Source organism: Antechinus flavipes, chromosome 1, assembly GCF_016432865.1.
Source record: "Antechinus flavipes isolate AdamAnt ecotype Samford, QLD, Australia chromosome 1, AdamAnt_v2, whole genome shotgun sequence".
In the NCBI taxonomy this organism is placed as follows: Eukaryota; Metazoa; Chordata; class Mammalia; order Dasyuromorphia; family Dasyuridae; genus Antechinus; species Antechinus flavipes.
In genome coordinates, this window is record NC_067398.1 from 78,405,677 (window position 1) to 78,415,735 (window position 10,059).

Consider the following 10,059-nt stretch of genomic DNA (forward strand, 5'->3'; position numbering starts at 1 on the left):
CCACACCCCCAAAGTGAGTTGGGAAGGTATTTAAGAAAAGTAAAGGTTGTGTGGGGTTCCCATGGCTGTTGTTGTTTCCCCTATTTCCCTATTTCTACAGGTGAGACAGAATTTAGCATTCTCTTAATCTGTTCTTAGATGAGAGGAGTTAGCAGACAGAGGAACTTGGGCTATATTGATCTTGTTAGCAATCCTCGCAACTGAGACACACTCAGGACTCCAGGGAGTGCAATGAAGAGGGTCCCTTAATACCCGTTAGGGTACTTTCCCAAAAAGCAGAAGGGACTCTGGACAAAATAGGAATCAAGGAAAGGTTAGCAAAAAGTTGCTATTTACCAAGTTTATTCTTTTCTTTTTCTTTTCTTTCAAAATGGAGTAAATTCCTAGAATTATCCCGTGTTTCAGGAATTTTTCTTGCAATCTTAAAATAAATAATTGCCAAATTTTTTAATCATTGCTCTCAAAATTTTGAGAATCTGCTAAGATGTTTTCTCTCAAAATTTTGAGAATCTTCTAAGACGTTATTTTAATTTTAATTAGCTAACTTTTTTACCGTAACCCTAGCTTGGATAGAGCTGAGGTCCATTGGAAAAAGTTAGGCTTTTTCTCTTTTTAAGGTGGGAGTCAAGCATATTAAGAAATCTTTCGTAGCATTCTAACTACAGCATAGAAGTTTTTTTCTTGCTGGTTGCATTTTAGGTCTCTCCAGGTAACAAAACCCATATAACAAATAAAATACAAACATTTTACACAGAGATACAGACACAGACAAAAATGACATGAAAGAGGACTGTCCCATCTTTGCCAAAAGCCATAAAAATTTTCTTGCCAAAAGCTGTTCTATAGCACATCATCTCTTCTGGTATTCCAGAGAAGGTGGAAAGGTAGAAAAGGTTCCCTATGAACTTTCCAAAAAATTGCAAAAATTTCCCAGCCTGGGCATCCCCAGTCAAGGAAATTTTGCATAACAACTCAGACAAACCTTCTCCGAATTGCTTGGGGATATCCCAGCTATAGGATTGAGGGAGAAAAAATGGGGGGGCTTACCTTGACAAGGAGGAAATCAAGCCAAGGGAGGTCAGACCCTTCCTGTACAGGCCGCCAAATGTGGAGGTTCAGAAAGAGACCCCCAAAAATGAATCCATATAGTAGCACCACTACTTCCACCATCACCAGGCTTTCAGTTTTTTAATGTATTATCTACCCCCATTAGATTATAACTTCTTGAAAACAGTCTTTTTTTTTCTTATTTAAGTCCCTAGCATTTAGTAGAGGGCTGATACATACCAGATACTTAATATTTAATGACTTATTGACATTAAAGTACTATTTAAATCTATCTTCATAGTGGTTTTCAATCAGATGGGATTCTAAAAACCATCAGCTTATATACTGTGGCTTCCTCAACACATTGAGACCTAAAAATCCAAAGTGGATATTTCAGAACTATCTGAGAGTTTAAGACGCTAAGTGAAAAGCAAAATTGAAATTTAAATTTAAACTCTCGGAGAGGGAATTCATAGGACAAGGACAGCTATACCCTAATCCAGTAGTTCTCAAAGAATGATCTAGAGAATCCTGGGGATCTCTGAAATCCGTTTAGAGGGTCTACAAATTCAAAAATAGTTTTTTATTTCCAATATGGTAAATGTCTATAAATATAACCCAGATAAAAACGCTTTGAGAGATCCTCAATAATTTTTAATAGGATAAAGATACTGAAAACAAAAGTTTGACAACCACTGCCCTAATCATTTAGTCATGTCTGTTTCAATTCAATTCAACAAATATTTATGATATACCTACATTGTTGAAAAAAAGATTAAACACTGCCACACTTCTTGTCCTTGAGAAGCTTATATTGTCCGTTTCACAGACAACATTTTTAAAATATTGAAAATTATCATGTTGAGGGAGAAGAGAATAAAAGGTAATAAGCAATTATATAGCATCTACTATGTGCTGGAGTAGCAAGGTGGTTCAGAAGAGAATATTGGGCCCAGAATCAGAAGGACTAATACTCCTGAATTCAATTCACTGTAAAATAAGCCCAAAATGGCAAATCCCTAAGTATCTTTGGCAAGAAAACCCCAAAAAGGGTAACAAAGACTCAGGCATGACTGAAAAATGACTTAACAACACAATTGCTGAGCACTACACTAGATGATCTACAAAAATCTCATCTCACAACAATTCTGAGGTGCTGTTATTAGCATGATTTTACAGTTGAGTAAACTGAGGTAGACAAAAATTGAGAAACTAGTCCAGTCACAAGGCTAGTAAATGCCTAAGGCTTGATTTGAATTTAGATGTTCCTGACCGCAGGTCCAACACTCTCTTCATTTCACCACTTATGTAGCTCCTTACAGTCTTATCACTGGTGAGATTTCTCCATAACTAGCCTAATCCAGATCCACCATGTTGCTGCTCTCCAAACAACTTTCACACTATGCTTCCCCCTTCCTGCTGTCCCCACAGCTTTCCATCTCAAACTTTGGTCTAATTGTCAAATCAACACTCCCAGATCTGGGAAGGTCAGACCAATCAGTTCCTCTCTCGCTATCTTCATCATGCCTGAAATATGCCTCTCCTTGGTTATTATTCCCTTAATTATATTGGCTTCCTTCATTAGAATGTAAACCCCTTGAGGGTGAGGACTAATTTTTTTGTACTTGTATTCCCAAGACTTACCACCATTCCTGGTACATAATAAGTACTTAATAGATCAAGCTGGAAAACTCTGAGTTTGGGCCAAATGAAAAACTCTTTATCATCAAAAAAACCTGCTCAGCTAAGTATAAAGAGGCTTATCGCCAGAAGGTTGGCAGTAATTAATATTTTTTTTAGCAACTCATAAAAATGTCTATAAAAACATGGAGGAACTGGGTTGTAAATAACACCAGAGTATTTTTGTAGGGGAAGCCATGGAATTTTGAAGAATTAAAAAACACATAATTGTAATAATTTATAATTTATAATTTACAATATAATTTCATATTCATATATTCTATGTGATAAAGTAAACTTAACTATCGTTTTCTATATGCAGTGCTAGCATTCAGCCAGAAAAGGGCAGGTATGATGAGACCATCCATGCTGCCTTCACATTGTGTTCTATGTGAAGCATCAATAATCCTTGAGATTTGGGAATGAGCTTTTCAAATGTTATTGATTAAATGGAAGTTAAAGGCTTTAACTGGACATTGAGTAAAAGCTACAGAAGTATGAGATAATTTTGAATATCAGATATTAGAGTAGATAAATGTGGCTGTCATGAAACAATTAAGAAAACAAAATCCTCAGGCTTCTCCATGCACTTGATGAGCATACGTTAAGCACTTCTGCCAAGCATATATAATACAGTAAGAATTTACATTAAGACAATTTTATTTTTGTCTTTAAGTGCTCAGAACCTGAAATATTGCCTAAAATATAGTAATTGTGTAATACTTATCAATGTCTATTTTTAGTAGGTTTCCCTAGTACCTTTCCTAGTGCTATATATTCTATTGCTTTCCCGACATGCTATTACTCTACATTCTGTTTAAGACCTAGAAATAAATCACTTCCCAATAATCACACAATGTTTGATCTGAAAGGACCCTTAAAAAGCATTTCATCAAACCCCCTTCATTTTGCAAATGTAAAATTCAGAGAGTTGAGGAGACTTGCCTAGAGTCAAGGAGATAACAAATGTCAAAGTAGACTCAAATTCAAGCCTTTTAACTCTCCTTTTTTGCCCTAAAGTATTCTTATTGTTATAATACTTGAAGTAATTTGGTTATCAATGACTAGTCAATATCTCCTCATAGGAGAAAAAAATATATTCTTTTTCTTATTATTCTCCCTGTGACTCTAAATCTAGATAGGTTTTACTCATATCACACAGGATGGTTAAATAATATTGCAGAATGTTTAAGGTCTTATTAAAATTTCATTTTCTTTCCAAAAGAAAACAAACTAATAAAAGACCAATTTCAAATAAACTGCCTACTTTACTAGTTCTGGCTACACACATCAATAGCATGCTTAGATGAGTGCTTAAACACCTATCTCTTTCCAAAATAAATAAAAAAACAAACAAATAAGCAAAAACTCCTTTTTCAAAGTCTACTATTGTTCCTGAAAATTCCACCATTAAAGTAAATCCTCTGGTCTTCCCTAATACTACTATTCTATAATGATCTTCCTATTGATCCCAAATAACCTGTGATCCTGGACAGGACACATAACTTCTATTTGCCTCAGTTTCTTCAACTGTAAAATGGGGATGATAATTACACCTGTCTCCCAGGGTATTGAAAATCAAGAATGAGATAACACTTGTAAAAGGATCAGTAAGTGAATGCTTGTTTCCTTCTTTCCATTCTCCATTGTGCTTCTCTTTTCATTGAAGTTATGAAATACCAACCTATGTATGGACATGGTCAGGAAGATCTTACTAAGTTCTTTGTCACCTTTGGAACACAAACTCCAATTATCGTCATGAAAATCTTTTTATTTAGACTCAAAATGAGTCCCCCAATGTTCGTCCACTAAGTGTCTGATGAAAAGCTATTTCTGTCTGGCTGTGGTTCCTTGGTTAAAAAAAAGAAAGAAAGAAACACAAAACAAAACAAAAACTTTCTTCTTCATTTGCTTTTCCAAGGAGAATCTAAATGCCATCTTTCCATTTCTTTATTTGAAATTTCCTATTTCTTCTGGGTTTAATTATTTTCAGAATGTCAGTATTAATGTGGTTTAGTTCCTTTTTTAGACAAGGATCTCAGGAACTTCAGGTACTGGTTAGGATCTGTCAAGTGTAATTCTTGGTATCTATCTTATGCCTACTATTCCTTTCTGTGTGCTTTTCTTTCCCTGCTTTTAACTATTGCTAACAATCCCTTCACCTGCCTTCTACGCAGACCTTACATTTTATTACCTATAAACTCCTAGTTGTCTCAACATAGCTTACCATTTACTCTCTTGGAATATGAAAGACTACCATGAAAAGAAGAGAATAAACACTTATATAGAGTGCACGATGTACCAGACTTTGTGCTAAATTCTTTTAGAAATCTTGTCTCATTTGATCCTCATAGCAACCCTCTAAGGTAGGTACTCTTCTTATATCCATTTTACCACTGAGGAAACTGAGCAAAGGTTAAGTGATTTGCTCAGGGTCACCCAGCTAGTAAGTATCTGAGGTCAGATTTGAACTCATCTTCCTGATTCTGAATCTACTACTTTATATATTCATCACATCACCAGCAGGGCCTCAACATCCAGCTTCAACATCCAACAGAATTAATTCTTCCCCACAGAGACTACTATCATTGTATCTCATTTTGAGGTCTTTGTCAGGTATCCCACTGGGTTACTTATCTATGTAGTTCTATCACCCTTTCCTGGAGTTTGATATGTTCTTCAACCACCATAATTGTGCTGGCCAGACTCTCTGGGTATTGGTTCTACCCTCCCATAACAATTGAACCCACATTTGGACCTCTCTTTGTACTCTTGCACCTCCTCTTCCATCATCTGAATTTGCCCAGGCCTAAGAACTTCAAGTAGTAGCTAATACCACGCCCTCTTCCCAAAAAGTATTTGAATTTTTTCATATACCCCAACATGGATTCATCTCTGCTCACTGGGTTAATTTTAGCCAATGCAGGAAGTAATGCAAATAATTCAAAGAACTACAAAAATATTTAAAGTAGTTTCTCCATGCCAAGAATCTTTAACAGTGGGATAAGTAGACTCCAGATATCTGAGCCAGCTCTAAAGTAGGAAGATGAGGAGGAAGAATCTCTCCATCATTTATTCCTAAAAGAGTACTATATTCATTTGAGTGAAGTCTTAGCTCAAGTCTAGAAGTATATTAAAGCAGTCTGGATGTTAAAAGTTTTCATGAAGTCAGTTAAAATTCTTTATCTGTATCTAAACAAGTAATGATGAAAAATCATGGAGGCACTTTACTTGCAAATGGTAAGAACAGATCATTGCAGTCCTTGATGTTTCAGGATATGCATTACAGTAACATATTTGCAAATTAGCCATAGTCAATATTTTCCAAATAAAAACAAATGCCTCATATTGCTTATTAAATTGGAAATTTGCTACCCTACCTCCAGAAACTCAGGGGTACAATTAGGAGTGCATTAGAAGCAGTTTAAAGTGACTTGCAAGAATAGATTATTAAAATTTCAGTGTAAATATTTATACCTCAGAAATTAGAAAATGCTATAAATCAGGACTTATTATTTTGTTGATAACCTAGAATTAGGGAAGTGGTAGAGGAAAAAATGGTAAATGATGCATATTAAATTTAGAAGTCTGTCTTGTATATATTTTTTCCAGAGAGCTCGTCGTTAAACATCACTGATACCAGACTATAGTAAAAAGCACATTAAATTTAGAGTCAGCAAACCCAGCTTTGAATTCCAATTATCATTGAACTGGATGACTTTGGGCAAGTCTTTTAAACTTTCAAAGTTATAGTTTCCTCATCTGGGAAAGCAGTTATTGAATTAAATTAGAATTAAAAACCTATTAAACCATAAGTTCCTTTGAGGGCAAATCTTTTGCCTCTTTTTTATATCCAGAGTGCTTAACCAAGTGCTAATATATAGAAGACAATTCACAAATGTTTATTGATTGAACTCATAGAGCTGTAAGGAAAGCCTTTTAAAAATTATAAACTGCTATTTGAATGAGATTTATTGTGATAATTATATATTTATTCTTCATCTTTGCTGAAAATATCTCTCAAAGTAGACTTTGCATGATCTATCTGGAGTCACTGATTATTTGTCTTCCCTTTATGTCAACGGTTCAGAAAATTCCTGCTAGTATTTTGAAAGTCAAATAATATAATTCTAAAATGTCCTTCTTTAGACATGCTGCCCTTTTTAATTCCCTCAAATGTAGTGTCCAGAACTGAACATTCTGAATGTTAGATTCCTATTTGATTCCAAATGGTCTATTTGTTCACTGTAAGAATGAATTTGTTTTTTGAGGGTCTTGGATTCAAGCTAATTTGATTTATTTCATTACTTTGATCAGCCAGGTCAAACAGGTGAGAGACATTGCTTGTAGACTCTCGGTATACTATTATAAATATTTCTGCCCACTAGGTGGCAGTGTTATCCTGGCTACTTGTCAATTGCCCTTTAACTTTTCAATGACAGGTGTAAATTGGCAGCTTTGGGCACGAGAGTTCATCTTTGATTTTTTTTCTCAATTATTATGAACAGAAACTCACTCTTTCCATGGCAAGAAAATTACCATGTTATTTCGGAGGTGTAAATAGTTCAAATTGATTTTTGAGAGTTGATTGTTAAATTTTCAGTGTTAGCATCTACACTTTGGAAAACATCAAATGTAAAAACCAGGGCTTAATAATAATTATATTTTTAATTAAGACCCAAGGAAATGACAGTAAAAATGTTAATAATGTATATTAAACTTTAAAGTTTGTCTTGGGTACAATTTTTTTGGAGAGTCAATCATTAAACATTTATAAGCATAACCTTATTAATCATGATCGACCTTTATTATTTAGGAAAAGGTTAAACAAACTGTATTTTGCTTATAATCTTGCTGATCCTCTTCCTTCTTTCTATAAAGTGTATTTAGAGGAGGAAAAGAAAATGTTTTTCACCACCAGATGTCAGGCAAGGAAAAGAAAGAGAATGAAACGAATTATAAAATTGGGCTTAAAAAAGAAGCTCTGGCAAAAAGCAGGTTCTCTTTTAAAAAAAAAAATCAAAGATTTTAAAATATGATCACTTCAAGGTTTTTTATTTTATTAGTGTTTTTTCTCCTACTAATGTTGTATGTTATGACTTTTACAAATCTTATGAAATCATTTTGATTTAAAAAAAATGAATTGGGGGGAGCAATTATTACTTAGTGGCCTATCTTCAGATGATGAATCTCTGCACATAGCAAAACTGTGTCCTCAGATGACAGAGGTGCCGGACAATATTCAAGTCCCTTTTATCTAAGAAGTACCTACAGAGCCTATACTCTGCTAGCAAAGATGTCTAGAACCCAGGATCATCATTAAAGATTAAAAAACATTAGGACTTCTAAAAATAAGTGTGTATTATCTTATGGGTCATATGAATATTTATTTACTTAGTATTACCAAGTATCAAATAGTTAAGGAAAATGTCAGTCAAATACAATCAGATTAGGGTAGAATAATTTGCCGTGGAAAAATCCATAGAAATATAATCACTAAGAAGGTAAACTTAATAAATAAAATAAACTGTAGGTGCAGCTAGTTGGTATAGTAGATAGAGCACCAGCCCTGAAATCAGGAGGACTTAAGTTCAAATCCAGCCTCAGAGTTTTAATACTTCCTGGCTATGTGATCTTGTATTATGTAAGCCCAATTGCCTGAGCCCCCAAAAAAATATACATGCATACATATATACACACACATACATACATAAACTATGCTCTGGTATTCCCTAAAATTTTGATCTTATGTGGACTGTATCAGACCTCAAGAGAAAATTAACTATTAACATCAGGAGTATATTCTGAGTAAAATCTCCAAGCCTTGCAAGTGTCTAGATTTCCTCAAAATTAACTAATGTGGTCCCAAGCTTCTATAGAATCATTTAAGATCAGAAGTGTATATTAAGTAAAAAACAATCTTTAATTTTATCCAACAGAAAATTCAGAAATGCCAAAGAGTCACAAAAGCTTTTATAGGATTTACATGCAAAAAAGTAAGGTAATTAAATTATTCATGGGAGTCCATAAACAGTTAGAGAAGACATGTAAAATAGCATAGTTTTTTTGGAACTGAATTCAAGATTTCTATAAGGGCAACACTGACATTCTAGTGAATTTTTGCCTCTTCTACAGTCTTTGCTGTTGTACATTTTTGAAGAGAATCAATGGCATCATGTAGTGATGACTTGACTCACATGTGCATTGGATTTAAAGGAGGCAGAATTGTACAAAGTCATCAGTCTCTCTCTTCCAGAGAAGTACAGTGTCAAGACAAAAGTCAGGAAGACTGATGATGGCCCAGAAGGTGGACAACCTCATTATTTTTCATGTCTGAGTAAGCTCCAAGTTCTGCAAAGTTTCTGCTTTAGCTGCCTTCATGGCCACTGGAAAAAAATTGTTCTCATACACCCATTCTGATGGTGAAATCTTCACATGCTTGAGGTAGATAACCCCTATCTCACCAATAGATTTGAGCCTCTTGGTTACCCTCAACCTGATTCAGCTTATCTGCTGATTCAGTTTTACTGGAGTGTGGCCTTTGTTCATACTATAACATCTTGGAGATACAGGTGAGAGTTGGGGGACAAGTGGACACCAAAGGAAGATGAACAGACTTGAAAAGACTTGATATCTTATTGACTAATTGACTCTGGACAATTCACTTGACTTCTATCTCAATTTCCTCATCATTAAAAAAGGATAAACTGCATCCCAAGATTGTTTTAAGAATAAAGTGAAATGATATTCATAAAGTATTTTGCAAACTTTTCAACATGGAACAAATGCTATCCATCTATTACTGAACTTTATTTTACATTCTCTACTAGACTGTAAATCCCTTCAGGTCAAGAACCAAACTTTGCATCTTCTTGCATACTGAGCACAGTTGGTGACACATAGCAGAAATCTTTGACCATGTTATAATTTAATTTATATGCAAACAAATCTGAAATTTTATGGATTTCATTTCTGAGGTTGACAAGTTGATAAAAAGAAAATGAAAACCACAAAGCAATTTATTTGAAATTTAACTAAATCCAAATAACATCTTATCCTTAAGAACTGGAAAGTAACCAAAGCAAAAGCACCAAATTCATTGTTTGCGCTTCAAGTTCCAGATCATTTTTCATATGTGAAATCTAATTAGGTTTGAAGCATTTGGTTCTGAGATATCTACAGGGGAGATCCTGAGGCCTCACAAGCAACTACCAGAATTTAATATAAAAGCTGCTCAAGTGAGCTGTAAAATATCATTTTGTTCTAAATATGAAAAGCTACTTGTGAAGTTTCAAAATATTCTCAAGCTCCTACACTTCTGACAGAGAACAA